General features: G+C 35.7%; 1 long non-coding RNA gene across 1 annotated transcript; it reads left to right on the top strand.

The window, feature by feature from the left end:
* Positions 1-3,205: 3,205 nt before the first annotated feature.
* LOC144304373 (uncharacterized) lies at positions 3,206-16,886 on the top strand. Its single transcript, XR_013371266.1, has 4 exons — positions 3,206-3,273; positions 7,727-7,968; positions 8,652-8,775; positions 16,135-16,886. It is a non-coding gene; the product is annotated as an uncharacterized LOC144304373 (long non-coding RNA).
* The last annotated feature ends 1,849 nt before the right edge of the window (positions 16,887-18,735 follow it).

Below are 18,735 nucleotides of genomic sequence, written 5' to 3'. Positions count from 1 at the left end.
CAACTTAAAAAGGTGCGGAAAAGTTACGTTTCTTTAAGATGCATGACATGCATGTAGTTGATGATACATAACAATAACAGAGGAACTGTTGCTCTAGAATATGAAAGTTTTTTTTTGTTTTTTTTTTTTTTTTTAGAATATGAAAGTTTTAACAGTCTTCTGTTTAACTAACTTTGAGCGAATAATTTAGGCCCTGAAGAGAAAACTACCTGTATTCATTTCCTGATACAAATGAATACAGTTCCTATATGTTGACTTTTACATACCTTTCTTAACAGATTAACTTCCTAAATTTCAGTTGTAGTCATGTCATCTCCAATGTCTGGAATAAATGAGTGCTTCAGTTTTGGGTTTTAATTAATTAATATTTAAGTTTTAATAATTAATTATTATGCTCAAATTATTGGGTTAAGGTCACCAGTGTGAAGCAAGCATCTACTTAAGCCACAGAATTTGTGGCTCAAATCAAAATTTGATTTTGAGCCACAGCAGCATACTTTTCAATATATTGGTGATTTGGATAGAATAGGTAGCTTCTCCTTAGGGTTTACTACTATCAATGAGAGAATGTGTTACCTGTTACTTCTAAGGTGGAGGTACTATTATCCTTGTCATATGTCTGAATATCAAGTCTGAACTCAAGGCAACTTTTGTTTCAATATTTGATACTTTAATGGCAATTCCAATTGTTACTTTAAAAAAATGTGAGATGCACCAAGAGAGTGACAACAATATCAGTGATGTTCAGCTGTATTGGGAGATATTGATGAAAGGGGAAATTACATTTTCAAATGATCCATGTTCCATGTCCCTTAAGTTCCTGTACAAAGAACTTGACTGTTGCATCCACCTTGAGAATAGAGTGATACGTTACAGTCTGTTACACATGTGAATGGTGTTTTATCAACAAAATGTTAAAAATTATACTTTGTTATTCTGTGAAGATTTTAAGATGGCTTCAGAATCATCAGGCTTATTTAATCAATTGACTTATCAAATAACAAAGAAAATATATGACTACACAAAAGGTCAGGGGAAACAGAAGTTCAAATACTGTGTGTTTTTTAAGATTTTATTTATTATTTATTTATTTATTTATTTATTTATTTATTAGCAAGTGAGTGAGCGAGAGAGAGAGAGAGCATGTGTGCAAATGGGAGGGGGAGGCAAAGGGAGAGGGAGAGAACTTCAAGCAGACCCCAGGCTAAATGCAGAACCCAATGTGGGGCTCCATCTCATGACCCTGAGATTGTGACTCAAGATTAGAAACCAAGAGTTGGTCACTTAACTGACTGAGCTACCTCAAATATTGTTTTTTAAATAAAAACTCTGAGGGGGATGTTGATAGATTCTATTTCAGTGGCCTAGTGTATAAATAAAGATGCTAAAATTTCCTTTGGTTTCTATTTCATTAAGGTCTGAATCACACTGGAAAAAAAATGACTTTGGTGAAATGCCTGGAAACTATGTGTGTTTGCTTTAGTCTAATGTGTGCTCAGTTTTATATTATTGTTTCCTAATGTATTTAACCTAGTATGGTCTTCTTATTAATTAATGCATCTTAATTCTACTTGACTAGCCCAGAATATGAAATGGAGACATATCCGAGGATTCATGATGAATAGGTATTAATTTTGGAGTTAGTATACAATGAGAACGAGGATAATATATTAAGATTTGAAAACAAATTATATTATATTCTCTTAAATATTTTAATATAAGAAACATTTTTATGGAAAAGAATTCTAGGACTATGAGAGTATAGGGATCAGAGAGTTCTGACATGCAGTATTACTTCACAATAAACACATGGGAATGCTGAGGACAGAAAACACTGTAAAGTGACAAGATTTTACTAATCATACCGTATTCCCTTCTGGGACATTTAGTCTGCAGAATAGAGAAGAGACTCAGTTATACAGAAAAACTTCAGGACCATATTTTGGCCACTTTTTTTATATTGGGTATTTGAGAATCAGGGAATCCTGTTTACTTTTTGTTTCAAAAGACCTCCATAATGTGGAATAAAGAGAATAGAAGTGTTCTTATTTATTGGCATTATCTTCAGAGGCCACAGGGCACAGCAAGCTTGAACTGAGGACAGATTCATTGGGTGGAGCAAACAAGCAACTGTGATCTAATGACAGCTGTCAACCCAAGTTTTCATAATTTGAGTAGTAGACTTTTAACTCTTCTTCACAGTGACAAGGACCAAGGGGCTCCTGGTGTATGCTTAAAATTATCTACTCTACTTAAGACCAGTATCAAAAAGAATATGATTGTACTTGAGGTTTTCAAAGGCTGCGACTCATAGAGCCAATTGATCAATTGAAATAGAGATCCTTGAGGAAGAAACAGATCCCAGTAAATATGTACCAAGTGTATTGCAAAGTGAGCTTTGGAACTGTGAAAACTGCAAATTAGTCATATGCTCCTCTGAAAAAAAGATGGGTCAACAAGAGAGAACTGAAAGACCAGGATGAAAGGGACCTCAAAAGACAGCTACCTTAGCATTGGTTATGTCATGGAAATGTGAAAAAATAAAATCCTTTGGGAGAGAGAAAAGAGTAAAATTCAAAAAGAAAGGAAGATTTTAGGAAAGAGAATTGATGTTTGGCAAATAAAGGGGGGAAATCAAATAAAGGCCAAGAAAAGAGTTTTAAACGATTATGAAGTCTTAAAAATAATATCTAGCAAGCACTAAAGTATCTAATAATACTAAAGATGACTTATGATGTCTTTGGGTCCCAGGTAAACACTACATACTGAATAAAACAAAGCATAATGCTAAGTGTATCTCAAGACTTTCACCAGCAAGCTCGTAGCTCAAGGCTATGGAAGCAATGAGTTCCGAGTTGCTGACAGATATTTTTATGGAATAAATAGGGAAGTTATTGGGCTTTTTTTTTTTTTTTTTTTTTGGAAGCTAATTGGTTGCCTAGGAGTCCTTTTTCTTGTTTGGGTCATGATAGCTAAGTCAGGAAAATAAATATGTTCAAAGATGGTTTGAACAGACTTGGCATTTGGGGATTGGCTTGTGTTCTCTGATTTTTTAGAAGAGCTGTACATTCTTGCAGGGTTAGGTTAAATTTCCTTTGTGTGTCGGCATTGACCAGCTCCCCTTTGTCACTGCCACAAGTGAATCCATCTTAGTTTGGTTCTACAGGTTAATTCTGGAATGTGAAGCAAATAACATTAGCAACAACAAAGAGAAAACTGCCAGGATGCAAAATCATTGCCAGAGAGACTGTGACAGGAAGAGGAAGTAAAACCGTAAGGAAGTCTAACCTTTCTCCTTCCTCTTGCTTTCCAGTCTTCCACTACTTCCCCCAACCAGAAAAGACTGACAGGGAGATGGCTGGAAAGAAGAAATTGGGTTTGCCAAGTCCTAGTCTCAGTATAACATTTTAGTATAGGCAAAGGTGTTGTTGAAACAGAACCAAAAACTTAGTAACCTACACAGTTCATGCCCCTCGACTACTCATTTATTTTCTGCATAGATTTGAACTCCCACGTAACATTAACAACCTTCCTTTGGCCTACTAAACACATCCCTTCCTTAAACAAAACCATGACTTTCCTCTAAAGGGTAAGACATATATGTGAACAGTTATTGTTTTTCTGTGTATGTACTATGGTGTACTCTGTGACAATAGCTTCCATCACTGGGAATTATTAATATCTTCTTTAAAAAGTCACATTGCTACCGGAATATTCTCTAACTTAAAGACTAAACTGCAAAATTAAACCAGCCTAAACTACCAACCAGCCTTATATAAAACAATGAGATGACATGCACACATGAAAATTGTGGGGTAACATGCCTGGAGTTTAAATCCTTCATTTCAATAATTAGGTCACAGTTCCCTTTCTTTCACCATCCATTGTATATTACTTTTGCTCCAAGCCAAAACCTTGGCTTGTTGGGGTTCTTTGAATCTGAATAATCAGTGTTTCTACCTCTTTTTTTTTCCCCTTAGAATAATTTTTCATTTACTTTTACTATTTGACGTGGAAATAATAAAAGGTATTTCAGGGAATTCACAGGGTTCCTGGCACTGGCACAGTCTACCATGCCCTTATAATAAAGGAGGCTGCCAAATTCTTCTTGATCATTACCACAACCACTAGAGTGACATCTACCTACATTTTTTTTCCTATTGATTCCAAGCCATGGAAAGTACAGAATGGCTACATAACAGTCCAATTCAATGGACCTCTTGTCATGGCCCCTGGTGTAGGCATCTCTCTTTTTGGAAAGTAAGAGCTCCAAACTGACATAATTCCACATTGCAAGGAATGGAAGTTAAGAAATTCTGTGAGTGTGTTGTAGGATTTAATGAGAAGAGCCATTTCCTCATGTACCTTTGATTCCAAGACTCATTATTCTGGCTAAAGAAGTAAATAGGTATCCCTGGGTGGCGCAGCGGTTTAGTGCCTGCCTTTGGCCCAGAGCGCGATCCTGGAGACCCGGGATTGAATCCCACATTGGGCTCCCGGTGCATGGAGCCTGCTTCTCCCTCTGCCTATATCTCTGCCTCTCTCTCTCTCTGTGTGTGTGACTATCATAAATAAATTAAAAAATTTTAAAAAAAGAAGTAAATAGCATAATAAATTAGTCACTGGTTCAAGCATAAACTGGATCTTCTAGGATAGGACTCCATTGTTTCAGGATACTATCTCCCAATTGCTACAATCAAATACTATTGAGATAGTAACTGAATAACCAACACATAGTTATGTGGAATAAAATTTTACTTTTTTTTTTGACATTTTATGTTAATTTACATTTTTGACAAAATATATTCAATTTTGAACTCTTTACATGCAATTATGTTTTATTTTTAAACCCTTAGATCATTGTGACTTGATTACAAGTCAGGATCATGATAGAAATAGAGGGTTTGGGGGATCCCTGGGTGGCTTAGTGGTTTAGCATCTGGCTTCTGCCCAGGGTGTGATCCTAGAGTCCCAGGAATGAGTCCCGCATCGGGCTCCCTGCATGGAGCCTGCTTCTCCCTCTGCCTGTGTCTCTGCCTCTCTCTTTCTCTGTGTCTCTCATGAATAAATAAATAAAATACTTAAAAAAAAAAAAGAAATAGAGAGTATGTAAATTGAGCTCAACAAATAAAGATGTTAAAAGGAGAAAAACAGAAAATTTTCAAAGTTGATCCACTTAAATTTTTTTAAATGCTAACAATAAAAATGAGTATACGTCTGTCAAATATGATGTATGGAAATCCACAAAGGAAATATTACTAAATATTTTTTTTATAATTTTTTTATTTTATTTTATTTATTTATGATAGCCACACAGTGAGAGAGAGAGAGAGGCAGAGACATAGGCAGAGGGAGAAGCAGGCTCCATGCACCGGGAGCCCGACGTGGGATTCAATCCCGGGTCTCCAGGATCGCGCCCTGGGCCAAAGGCAGGCACTAAACCGCTGCGCCACCCAGGGATCCCTATTACTAAATATTTAATGATAGTTAGATACTAAATCAAAATAATAAAAATAAGAATTATAAAATTATAAAAATTTCTTACTTATCATTTAATTTTCAACTTGAATAGGTCAAATGAAATCAGACATATTATATTATTTACTGGATGACATAATTAATGATCAGAACAATGATAAAGAGAATTACTCATACCGAATTTATGATTCAGAACCTACAAATGCAACTCTAGATTGCCTGTAAGAATATGAAAAAAATTATGTTAATGAAGTTGGTAAATTAGTCAAGAAAAAACAAAAGTGTATTTTTTATCATTTGCTATATCTATTGGATAATAATTCTGGAAAACAGTAATCACATTCATTCTGAGAATACATGATAATATTTCTAACAAAGCATAATCCTTTTCAAATTTATTATCACAATTTTCCTTTCCCTTATCCTGGCAGAGTACTTAGATTTAACTTTACACCAAAATTATTTCAAATGAAGAAAGAAACTGTAGAAATGAGATTTTTGAAAACTGAAGTAAAAAACTCATAATATCTACCACTTCATATATTTGAGATGGATATCTCAATGGCATTAAAAAACATTCACATTATTGTGCAACCATCATCACCATCCATCTGCAAAACTTTTTCATCACCCCAAACTTAAACTCTTCACCTAATAAACAATAGCTCCCCATTACTCTCTACTTCCAGAGAACTAGGTTTTCCTATTCTAAATTCAAAAGCAAAATATTTTGTTTTTACTATTACTTTTCTCACAGCCATTTGGAAGATCAATTTTTGGATTCATCTATGATTGGAAACATTTAAACTGACAAATAAATGAATAAAACAGGAAATCTCACTAGCACAGAAACACGAATACAAGCAGTTACCAAAACCAGGGCAAAAAAGCATGAATAATCAGTAAGAAATCAATAGCATTCAACACAGACCGGTAATTAATGGCTCATATAGAACGGGGCAATGCTGTTCTTAAAAGATTCCTAATATTTCTTCAAAATTTAGCTAAACACAATAATGCTTTTGTGGTGATAGTACAGTATTTTTAGAAACACTGGAAAATGACTGAGAAATATAATGGAAGAAAAACCAAATATGAAGACAGCTAAAAATATTAAAACAAATGATTACTATCTAGAAGAAATAATTCAGAATGCTATTATTAATGCAAAGGGCATGAAAGTGAGAGAGTATATCATACCTAAAATAGAAAAGGAATAGCACACAGTTCAATTAGTTGGTAAAGGAAAAAAATAATGTTGAACAACTAGTATTTACCAGTAGATAGTAAAGTCCCAGATAAAAAGATAGAAGTAAAACTTGAAGACATTCCCACTGGTTTTCTAACTGATGAAAAAGGATAGGTTTTCGATGAAATAAACTGAGAAAATATTTTTTCACTTTTAAGCTTTGATTTTAAAGACAATTGTGTAACCAGTCAAAAGAAAGTACCTATAAACTAGAATGGATACTGTCTCTATGCCAAACATGGCTTATAGTTTGAAATTTTCTCAAAGGGAACATGGTCTTAGTTGTGCCAATAGCACTAAACATGTTTGCAACAATTTAAGATTATATAATATTTTCTGGATCTACCTTTAGATGGAAGAACTTAATGAAACATGTATCTTATTTGACCTCCCAATGACTCTCAGACACATTAGGGAATGCTGGCTAAATTTTATTACTACTCTTAGATTTAATTTAGGAAAGATAAAATTCATTAGCAGAGTAAAGGAAATACACTGATGATCTCAAGTCAAGATCAAACATTTTTTGGTAGAAATGAAATTTTTGTTTGAGCTACATGTAGTTATTTAGCATGAACTACTAATAATATAAATCATAGTAGCAATAGCTTACAAAAACTAATTTAAATTTGATTATTTTACTTTAAATTTCATTAAGATAAAGGCAAGAAAATAATTTTTCTGGAATATATACAACATATGAACTTTACATGAACTTATTGCTTTTCCAGACTTTGCCAAACTATCAACAGCCACCTAGTAATGAATAATAGTAGGTAAAATTCAACTGTATTTGTGATTTTACTGACTTCCAGTGATTTTTTTTTAAATAGCTCTACATTTGTTATCACTGTCATTTTGAGTTTATGCTTGCCAAGGCTGAGGAAACTATGGAAGCAACCCCAAGAATCCTCAGATAGCATTGGAAAATAATTATGACAAATTTGCTATAACCTCGGTTCTCCTCCATCTCGCCCACCCCACTCTTTTATCGCTCAGGGAGCAGGTGGTGGACAAACGCCATTGGACCAAATACAAAACATACATGCCATTGAATCTGATTTAAGGGCATGGAGCGTTCTCACACCTTTCAGATTATTACAAGCACTGAAGCCAGCAGATGAAAATGAGATGGCTGATGCTAGTCCCTTTCCAGAACTTTACCAGAAAGCAAACTCATTTGGCCCAGCAAAAGCCCAAGCTGGAAAATACTCAGAACAAGTCCCTCCAAGAATATTCCAGTAAGTAATTGATGAAGATAATTAAAATGTTAAATTAATAAGAAGGGTGAGAAAGACAAATGAAAGAAGTAAAGTTACATCATTATAAAGTGCAGGTAGGATTAATTCAATGAATTTTAGTTTGTGTGGCTCCAGTTCAGGCAATTTTCAAGTAACAGTCACAGCTCCATTAGAGAAGTGCAAAATGGGGTAACCATCCTATCAGCTCTTAGAAGAAATCAGGGAGTCTGACCCACAGGGCCATAGAATTTGTCTCCTAAGGCCAGAACTCACTAGAGGGATGAACAGATAACAGGACTTCCATGCTTCACTTCTGTACTGGATCTCACATTCAGGTACCTACAGCAATTCTAAGTTTAACTTTTTTTTTTTTTTTCCTAAATCGTGTTTTATAAAATTGCATGTGTTTAATCTCTTTTGCAAAAGCTGTTTCTTCAGGATAAAATAAACTCTCGTTGAGAGTCCCTGTGGTTTGCTTGAAAAAGTATTTAGGAGATCAGTCAGTATTCAGAAACTGCAGAGTTAACAAAATAAAGAGAAGCTTTCTTTTGGAAACAGAGAGTTCCCTTGTTAAATTTGTGAAAGCCCTTGTCCTACTAGCGTGTGGTTTGTAACAATGATGTGGTCTGGCTGGGCCTCCAAGTGCTCACCCGTGTTTGTTCTCCATTTCTTCCTTTTGCCAGGACCAAGGATATACATTTAACAATGAAATCTTCCAAATGCTAGTAAAAAGCACAGAACTTGAGGATGCTTGGTGTTCAGATTTGTTGGAGAAATATCTGATCATCTTTGCATATTTAAACTGAAGTGAGTTAACTCACATGCTTTTTTCCTACGTAACATATAATTTTCTCTCTGGTTTGAAGGGTTTTTTTGTTGTTGTTGTTTACATTAATGCATGTGTTCTCTTTTGTGTATATTGGGGGAAATAACCCTTTTAATATGTCAGTAAAAAATTTTTCCTTGTGTTATTTGGGGGATGGGGCATTCCTCTTTGCTCTTGAGGAATAGTTTCCATTTCCGTTTCATGGAAGAACTTTGTTAGCATCAAAAGCAGGCCCTAGTGACCCAGTGGGGTGGATGTCAACCACAGATAAAAAGACAAGTATATTAAAAAGGCCATGTGCCTTCAATGAGTTATTAAGTGAAAGATTTTTGCCTTTGGATTTTTTTCCCTGAAGACATTATCTCTTAATCTGAAAGAAAAGGGAAAAGGAACATCTATTTTCCTCTTTTAGAGAATGCCAAATATAAAGTAATTTTTAGAATTTATTGTATTCTTAAAGGTTGCAAAAGCATATAGCATAAAGAACTGAGAATATATTACTACTTAGTTTAGAGTTTCTTGCCTGATGATTCTGAAGTAAACTTTTCTGAGGTGAGAATGTGATTCAGCTCTGTGTTCTGTATAACTAACTAATACTGAACACAAAGTCTCAAGTACTAATGTGGCTTTTTCACTACATGGAAAAGAAAAAGCTGGATGCTCCTGTTAAAATATCCAATGCCTGTCGTATAATTTGCTCTGAGCATCTAGGAAAGATGGGAAAAATGAAAGAAAGAGGCAAGGAGGGAAGGAAGCCAGAAGGAAGGCAGAAATGAAAGAAGGAAGGAAGAAAGGAAGAAAGGGAGGAAGAAATTATACCTTAGAATCTGAGCTGGAGTTCCTTGTAATGGAATTATGAAACTGTAGTACAAATAAGTGTATAATACAATTAGGAATTTGACAATTTTATTTTTTGTGGTACTGGGTGACATTTAAAGGTTATATGGTTGTTGTTTCATGTGAATTTTCTGGATGAGTGTTTCTATTTTTAGCTCTGGACATATTTTTTTTTTCACAGAAATTCTTAATCTGCCTTTAATTTTGTCCTCTACATGTCTCTAAGAAACCAAGGTTAGATGCAAATGTCATTGAGAAAACCTTAATAGCTCAAATATTTTTGTCACTCATCTGGAAAAATTGGCTTAACTTGAGATAAAACAAAGTTTGCTTAAGATCCACTTTTCCTACTAAGATTTAATCCTTTAGAAATAAGCAGAAAATCTTTTTTTTTTTTTTTGACTCTATAATCAAACCACACACGTTTATACTATTTAGGGAAAAAATGGCACAGATGCAGCCATAAGAAAAATTGAAAGGATCTTACAAGGAAAAGAATAGGAAGGGAGCAGTTTCATAGTGATGCTAAAAGATATAAGGCTTTTAAGATAGAGAAATAAGCATCTCTAAACAACCCATGAAAAAAAGAAGGAAGAAAGACAATGCTAACACAGTTAATAAAATGACCCAGGTGCAAAAAAGTAGGGGTTCTTTAATCAATCTGGGGCTTTAGGTCCTTATAGCTGGGGATCAGATTGGGAGTTTCTTCCTCTTTTCAGAGAGCTGGAAGTTGACTCCAGTGGGGTTGACAGGAAAGATCGTGAAAACTTTCTGGGCCACTTCCCAGATGTATAACTGAAGGTCAAGAAAAAGAGAAGAAGGAACAAGAAAAAGCAGAAAGTATTTTCACCACATTATTCCCACTAAGGCTCTACTCGTGATTTATAAATCCTATTAATCCTCAAAAAGTCAATAACAGAATTACTAATACAAAAGAGATGGTCCGTTAGGCCTAAGTGGGTGATACCTAAAACTCACCGATGTGTTGTGTCTCAAGGTGCTAGATATTCCCAGATTTTATTTCGCCTTTACCCTGCTCTTTCTTCTCCGTACTATCCTCCACTAAAATTAACCAGGTCTTCCAGGGGGATTTTTGAAACCAGATTTGGAGGCAGGAAAAGAGTAGAACATTCTTCTTGTTCTCAGACATACAAACTAAAAAGAAAACAGTAACAAACCATGAATCCAGTCTTGAGTAACCCCTTGGCAATACAATGATATATTGGGGATTAAAATAATAATATAGTTATTATAAATCTATAAAGAAAAATTGTTACATAGTCATTGCTGTGTTTAGGAATATGTTGAGTTTATCAGAAGAGATATGTTCATACACACACACGCACACAGACGCATGTATATGGATTTTCTGCATACCTAATTTTCAATGTTTTTAATCAAAAGTTGGCATTTTGGACATCTGGGTGGCTCAGTGGTTGAGCGTCTGCCTTTGGCTCAGGGTGTGATCCCGGGGTCCTGGGATCAAGTCCCATGTCAGGCTCCCTGCAAGGAGTCTGTTTCTCCTCTGCCTATGTCTCTGCCTCTGTCTGTGTATCTCTCATGAATAAATAAATAAAATCTTAAAAAAGGGTTGGCATTTTAATCAAAGCAAAATCTTCATCTGTATGACAAGTTTTATTGCTTTTCTGCTAAATGTCATATAATGTTCTATCAGCAATACTACAGCAAACGAGCAGACACAAAATCCCTGTTTCTATGATGCTAACATTTCATTGTGCATTTTACCATCTAGATTGGTCAACATTTATCCTCCAAATTAGGATTGGTGAGTATAAGAGAAATAAAATTAAGAAGTGCCCTTAAAAGTATTATAGGTGTAGTATAGTCTAGTAATTTTAAGGTAGGAACATGATACATAACTAGTAGGAAACATGAGGATCTTTTAATAATGACACCACTTTACTTCAGTCTCTGATACAATTCAGCATAGTTTTAAGCAGTAATAACTTGCAGATCTCTGGCAATGTCCATGTCTCTTAAGTTAAGAGTTTTAGGGAGAACAGCCCTGGTAGAGCTGACCAGAAAGATGAATGATTGTTCAGATTGATGTTGGCTCTGTGCACAAGTTGACCTCCAATGCCCTGGGCATTTCTCTACCAACCTAGCTACAGCTCTCATCCTTTAATATCAGTTCACTTAACATTATGCGTACAAAAAAGACAATCATCCAAAGAGAAAATCCAATCCTACAACCAAAATACAAACTAGATCTTGGTTTGGGAAACTAAATAGAATTCAATCCAAGACAATTTTTGTTAACCAGAGAGAGAGAGGACCTGAAGGATTCACTTAGCTATCTGCTTACCTTGATTCCACTGAAAGCATTGAGTAGGGCTTGGTGATACCGTTTGGGAATTACATGATGTAAAAAGAGGAGGCAATAAAACATGAATTTTATGACAACCTTTTGATTCTCAGACAGGAATTGGGCACTGATCACAAACGTGAATCTGAAGAAGTAATTCCATGAGGATTTCTGCAATGGATTCTGTGAGCGTTAGCATCTCCTTGCCACTTGTCTACTTTCTGCCAAGCAAGGCCACCACAGAGTGGAGACAGAAAACCTAAGACTTCTCAAAGGTCAAAGGCTTAGATAACTCATTTACATGAATTTAGGGAACCTCTTGAGTTCTGTAAACTCAAGCCCTGTGGAGCAGGTTTTCTATGCTGTGGATATGAGGTGGTGACAAAAGGAAAGTCAATGAAACCAGAAATACAAAACTTAACAAAAAGAATACAACAAATTGCTCCCCCTGAAATGTATTAAAATATTCCAGCCAGATACAGATTCCATCTCTAATAATATACATATAGAGAAGTAGCTCTGTATAACATCCAGATTTAGTCTTTTATATCTCTCTTGTAATTTTTCTGCTTCCACTTTCGTTAGAGATGATAAGTTGGTCACTGTATTATATATAATGTATATACATATATATGTATATAGCATAATACATGTATACATACACATACATACACAACTTGTATGTGATAATTGTCACTCTAGAGCCTTATTTTTTTCACTGCAAATAAACTGTGTCTCTTATACTCTTTGGAGCATTGTTATGACTCGCACTATCAACAAGCAATTCATTAAAATTTGTGTTTGGCAATGGTTAAATCTGATTTAAAAGCTGTCCAGAAAGAAAATGTGTTTCATAGATGAGTTAAAATTTGCCTCTATCTCAATGTTATGAAAAATAAATCTGCTCCATTTCACATTAATTTTTCCACCTTTTTAATTTTGCTTAATATTGATTGCCCTCCTATTTCACCTGCTACTCAAACTGAAAACTTAAGGTTTTCAAGATGATGCCTTCCTTCTGTACCTTTCCACTTTACCTTTCTATTTTGCCCAAGCTTCTTATTGGCATCTCTTTACTAAATCTTAGGGGGGAATCTTGCTCCTCTCTAAATTCCTCCCCAAACTTTATCCTGGCTCCGGTCAGTTGGGACTTTCATACTGTGATTTGCACTTCTTGCTCATCTCCTTATCTCTGCACTGTTCTGTGGGATTGTTTGTTTTTGAGGCAGGATTTAGTCATTTAATCCAATTTGTTTATCCGTTTCTGCAGCAAAATTCCAAGGCAATCCCTACACAGTTTACATCTCAAAGGCAGGTTTCAGATCTTCTGATTAAGAATTAAATAGGAAACATTTGAGCTTGACCCTCAATTGACATAACAAGTCACACCAGCTTTTTTTTTTAAAGATTTTATTTATTTATTCATGAGAGAGAGAGAGAGAGAGAGAGAGAGAGAGGCAGAGGGAGAAGCAGGCTCCACGCAGGGAGCCTGATGCGGGACTCGATCCCGGGTCTCCAGGATCACGCCCTGGGCTGCAGGCGGCGCTAAATCACTGAGCCCCCCGGGCTGATCCAGCTTCTTTTTTCTAATGTTCAGCCATGTTCCTCAGCACAACCTTCAATGGTTATACCCTGTCATGTCCCCAGCACGCGCCGAGTGCCTTTTTAGAAGTGCGTTAGGCTCTGGAACCAGACTGGGTTGGAAATCCTGGATTTGGTATCCTGGATCTGCTGCCCACTAGCTGTGTAACCTGGGTGATGCAATCAGCATCCCCGTGCCTCAGTTTCCTCACCTGGGGAAAAGAACCAAGGGTGGCACCTCCCTTGTATAGTTGCTGTGGGGACTGAATTAGCACAAAGTTCTTAGCTCAGCGTCTTCATCTAGAAAGCATTAAACAAATATTAGCCATCATTTCATTTGGAGGATTGATGAAATAGAAACACCTCAATGTTCTATTCCAATTAAGACTTCAGTTCCTCTTTAACATCCCTCACACCTCTTCTTGGTCCCCTCTGGTGTTGGCCGGTGCTGTCACCTTCTCTGTGAGCCCCTGCTGTGCCTGGACCCGCCCACGCCTTCAGGATGGACTTCAGGAACACCGACAGCATGACCGAGGACTCTGTTTCTGAAGATAGCTTTCATGTTTGAGTGTGCACAGCTTTAAAACGTGCTCTGAAACCTGAAAAAAACAAAACAAAACAAAACTCTCAATCTCAAGCACAACTTATCACTTTGACATATTGCAACACACCTGTTCCCAGAAATCTTTCCATGCATACCTTGTCTTCCCTTTATTACTTTGTTATTTTTAGTCATTTAGGAATATGAATACATTTCCCTGCAGAATTTTTAACATTCATTACGGTTGTCCTGAAATCATTTTAATTTTTTTTTTGAAGATTTTATTTACTTATTTGACAGAGAGAGAGAGAGCACAAGCAGGGGGAGTGGCAGGCAGAGGGAAAGGAAGAAACAGGCTCCCCACTGAGTAAGGAGGCTGATGTGGGACTGGATCCCAGGATCCTAGGATCATGACCTGAGCCAAAGGCAGATGCTTAACCAACTGAGCACCCAGGCACATCTTGAAATAATTTTTTTTGTTGGTCTTTATGCATCTCCAATTAGATTTTCAACTCTATCCAGTTTTCTTTCCTACAGAGTGTAATTCATTTAAAAATCTTGTCCTAACATGTACCAGATACTATTACATGGGATACCACACAGTCTTCATGATGACCCATGAGGTGAAGAGAATTATCCTCATATTGATGAGCAAACAAACACAGAGACTTTAAGTAACTTGCACAAGCAGGACTTCAATCTGATATTTCCATGATATTTCATTTCATCTCCCACAGAGAGTTTACTCAAGGCACTTACAGAGTACTTCTGGACTAAACAAGTGCCTAATCTGAACGCGGCCATGAAGTAACATGAATTTCTCTTGGATGAAGTTTGGAAAATTAAATTTTGGAAATGTGTGTACTGGTAGTGAGGCAGGCAGGCTGAGTCCAAGAACCCAGAGGAGGGCTCCACAGGACCAGCCAAGAGGGTCCTTGGTCTCACACAGGATGGAATTCAAATGTGAGCCCGAAAAAGTTAAAATGAGTTCATTAACAGGGTGAGTAACAGACAGGGATAGCAGATGGAGCATCTGGGAGACTCAGGAAGGAAAGGAGAATGAGTCTTATTGTTGCTTGCAGCTGGGGGTTTATATTGGAAAAGGATCTAGGGTACATGTTTCTTCAGGAATCCATAGTAGCATCCAATCAAAGGGGAGTGTCATGAGAACAATAGGTGTTATGCCATAAATTACTGAAGGCAGGGTTGTTGTCATTATCATTTGAGGTTTGTTTGAAGCAAATGTCCTGCAACATGTTTGGGATCTGGCATTTCTTAGGTGTTAACAGATGTTTGGGGCCTAGGACACAACTCAGAGAATGATTAATTTTCTTGCTTCCCATCTTGAAGTAGGAACATAACTTATCAAGAGCTAAAACATGGAACATGAGTAAATAGGGCCTGGCCAAAAATCAGTAGAGATGGAGTCTTTCTAAAATGGGGGCCTTTCAGTTTTCCTACTTCAGTGGAAGTTGTAGAGTCAGACTCATTTGAGGTTAATGCTTGGTTTCAACAACTTCTGAAGCATGGACTTAAGCAACTGATCTAATCTCACCAAGTCCCAGTTTCCTCATTTATGAAATGGGGTATTATCAGTCTCCCAGTGTTTCTGAGAGAGTAATTAGATTAACTTGTATAAGGTACATATCATGGTGCTTGACTCTTAAAGAGGACTCAAAGCACGTGTGAAAAAAAAATTCTATGAGAGACCTAAAGGTGAATTGATGTTTAAAATGAACAATAAAAATAATAAGCTCTGGAGGGACAGAGGAGCAGAGTCTAGGAGGTAGGGCTGGGTATGGGGGATGAGTAGATGATGTGGGTGAATTTAACAAAATGAAGTCTCTACCTCAAAAGTCAATTTTTACATCTGTATTTAAAACAACAACAACAACATTAGCATAATCTAGCATTTATTTAGATATCCTCAAGAAAACCTAATGATTCATTATATAATTTTGGTTCTGTAGAGCTGTTACAGAAATGCTCTGCTTGCTTTATCCTACTTATACGTTCTTGCTCTCAGTACTCACAGATCACTGTGCTTCTCTCTAGGAGACAACCAGCTTTACAGCTCAGACCAACAGATCTCCTCTTACTTCCTGAAAGGACATACTATTAAGCTTGGATTTCAATACGATGGGTCTTACTAAGGAAAAGAGACCAAAAAAAAAAAAAATTAAATTCATGGGGAAACAAAGAAATTCGAGCTCCTAAGCAAATATAAACTTACTTCTGGATATTCTCCAATGCACTTTTTCTTAGTGAATTCTTTCTATGAGTCACTGGTGTGGTAAAATACTAGCAAACAAAGTTCATAATCACGTAATTTCATGATCTTTCTCTGCCAGACTCACATTCTGCTTCTTAATTGTTTCTCCATACAATATACACTGGAGAGGCATGACAGGATTCGATAATCCAAAGACGGCATCGTGCCAGTGCCTTCCCATGCAATAAGGCAAGTGAACTTCCCTGTGTTCATGTGTGCCAGGAAAAGTGCTTTATGTATGAGTGAAGCTCACAATACATTGGCTGATATGGATAGCTTTTAACATCTTTATTTCAATCAAGAGCAAGATTGTTACAGTTCGCTGTGACAATGTAGAGCTTGGGCCTCATAGAATTGTATCGTTTGTTCTATGTATCTTCAATTTTGCAAGAGTCCTGAGCATCTCCAAATAGAAAAAGAAATTACTTTTGAAAGGTGTAATACGCTGCTCCAAAAAGCACGTTCAATACAAATTGTTCGTCATCTAAAATTACGTATTAAATCTGGCTCTTATCAAAATAAATATTAATGTTGTTTCACCAAGCAAAAGTGGACTTTATTGGGCACAAAGGGAAATTCTTTTTCTCATTTCTTTCAACCCACAGTAGCAAAACTGTTATTTTTTAAGTGGTGTTCAGTTTTATAGTATAATATTCTTATCTCCTTTCATTATATTGCAATATTTTTTCATGTGGATTATGACCTATAGGAATACAATTTCTCTCTATTTGTTGTACTATTAAGGCAAAGGGTATTTTGATAGATTTCAATATTCTAAAACTTCAGAGCAGGTGTAAAATTTAATTAAAATAAGTATGTGCCAATAAGAGTTGTAGAAAATAGGACTAAATATATATTGATCTTGGTTCTTATATTAGAAATATTATTTTTAACTTAAAACAGGGGTGTGAATATCTAATTTTCTGGTATCTATTAATTTTTCCATGATTTTCTGAAAAATCAACATAGATAAAAATCTGATTAGTTGAGGATATTTTCATTGAATGTATTCACGTGTATATATCTATGCATATATTTGACAAATGTCATAAACATATGTTAGTACAGTACCTGAAATATAAGAGTGGCTTAGCAAGTTTAAATAATTGAATTCGGATTTTTAGAATGGAGGGAGGGGCATTAACAATATTTTTATATAATAAAAATATTTGATAATACAGCTAAATTGGGTCATTAAAGAGCTCCTCAAATTTCTACCTGATTGCCAGGATATATTTTTCAATATTATGTAAGTAAAAAATATTAGGGAAAAAAGTTTCATGCAATTCAAATAATTAGACAAATCTATGGAATGAAGTCTGATTAAATATAGCCTAGTAAATATTTTTATACAAAGCATGGTGTAATACCTGTTTGTTTGTTGTTTTGCTCTTATTTTTTAATGGCCGCTATGCAGTTCATGCCCATACTAGATAAACATTAGTAATACAAAAAATTGTCTATTTTGATAGAGATATTTTATCAAGCCTAATATTCAGGTGATAGATACTTTGTCCTTTTGGCATTTGGGATTATTTAAACATGAATTAATGATCCAGGCAAAAAAAAATATGCATTTATCTAGCCTACTATGGTTTTGTCTCACAAATTAATGCTCTTTAGGTTCTCACCTATTTTGACCCCTATAAGACAATATTAGCACTAGACAGATTTCACAACTCATGTTACCCTTTTAACTCTCAAACCATCTTTATTAATACCACTTCATTACCATACAACTGATCTATGACCTATTTCACAAAAGGTTGGAAATTGTCAGGAATGAACTACTTCAAATCAATATATTTCCTAAAGCTTTCTTCTGTAAGTCTTTTACTTTCCCTTCTCCCATTCCCCCCTTTTTAAAAAATTTAAATCGATCAGGGTATCCCACTTAATTGAAGTTTTTGTATGGTCAGTGATTCTGCTAAAGTACTTGTATTATTTAGTAGCACATTTTTTGAAATTCGATTTGCATTTTAAGTAATATTTTTATTGGCTTCTTTTCTTTGCATGGAATCATTGGAATAACCAGTAACAAAAATAACACAATTTGACTTACTGGTTCACTGGAGATTTAATTTTCTATGGGTCCCTGCTTTTACATTTGGTTAAGGTTTAAGAGCTCAAAATATTCTTCCTGACAAGATGTTAAATGTTTGAGGTACAGGTGTGTAACGAAATAATGCAACAAATGTATGTCCATATTGATTTTGTAGATGAATCTGCTTTGAAGAATCTGGCACCCAGGCCAGATTTAACAGTGGTGACTTTAGTTTTTAAAACGAGTTGGCACCTCTATACTCAGAATCCTTAGTAGCCTTAGTGACAGAAGGAGAACTGACCCTCATCTTCCCATGCCAGGAGGTCATTTCAAGAAATCA

Source organism: Canis aureus, chromosome 33 (assembly GCF_053574225.1).
Source record: "Canis aureus isolate CA01 chromosome 33, VMU_Caureus_v.1.0, whole genome shotgun sequence".
In the NCBI taxonomy this organism is placed as follows: Eukaryota; Metazoa; Chordata; class Mammalia; order Carnivora; family Canidae; genus Canis; species Canis aureus.
This window is presented reverse-complemented; position numbering and strand designations above follow the sequence as displayed.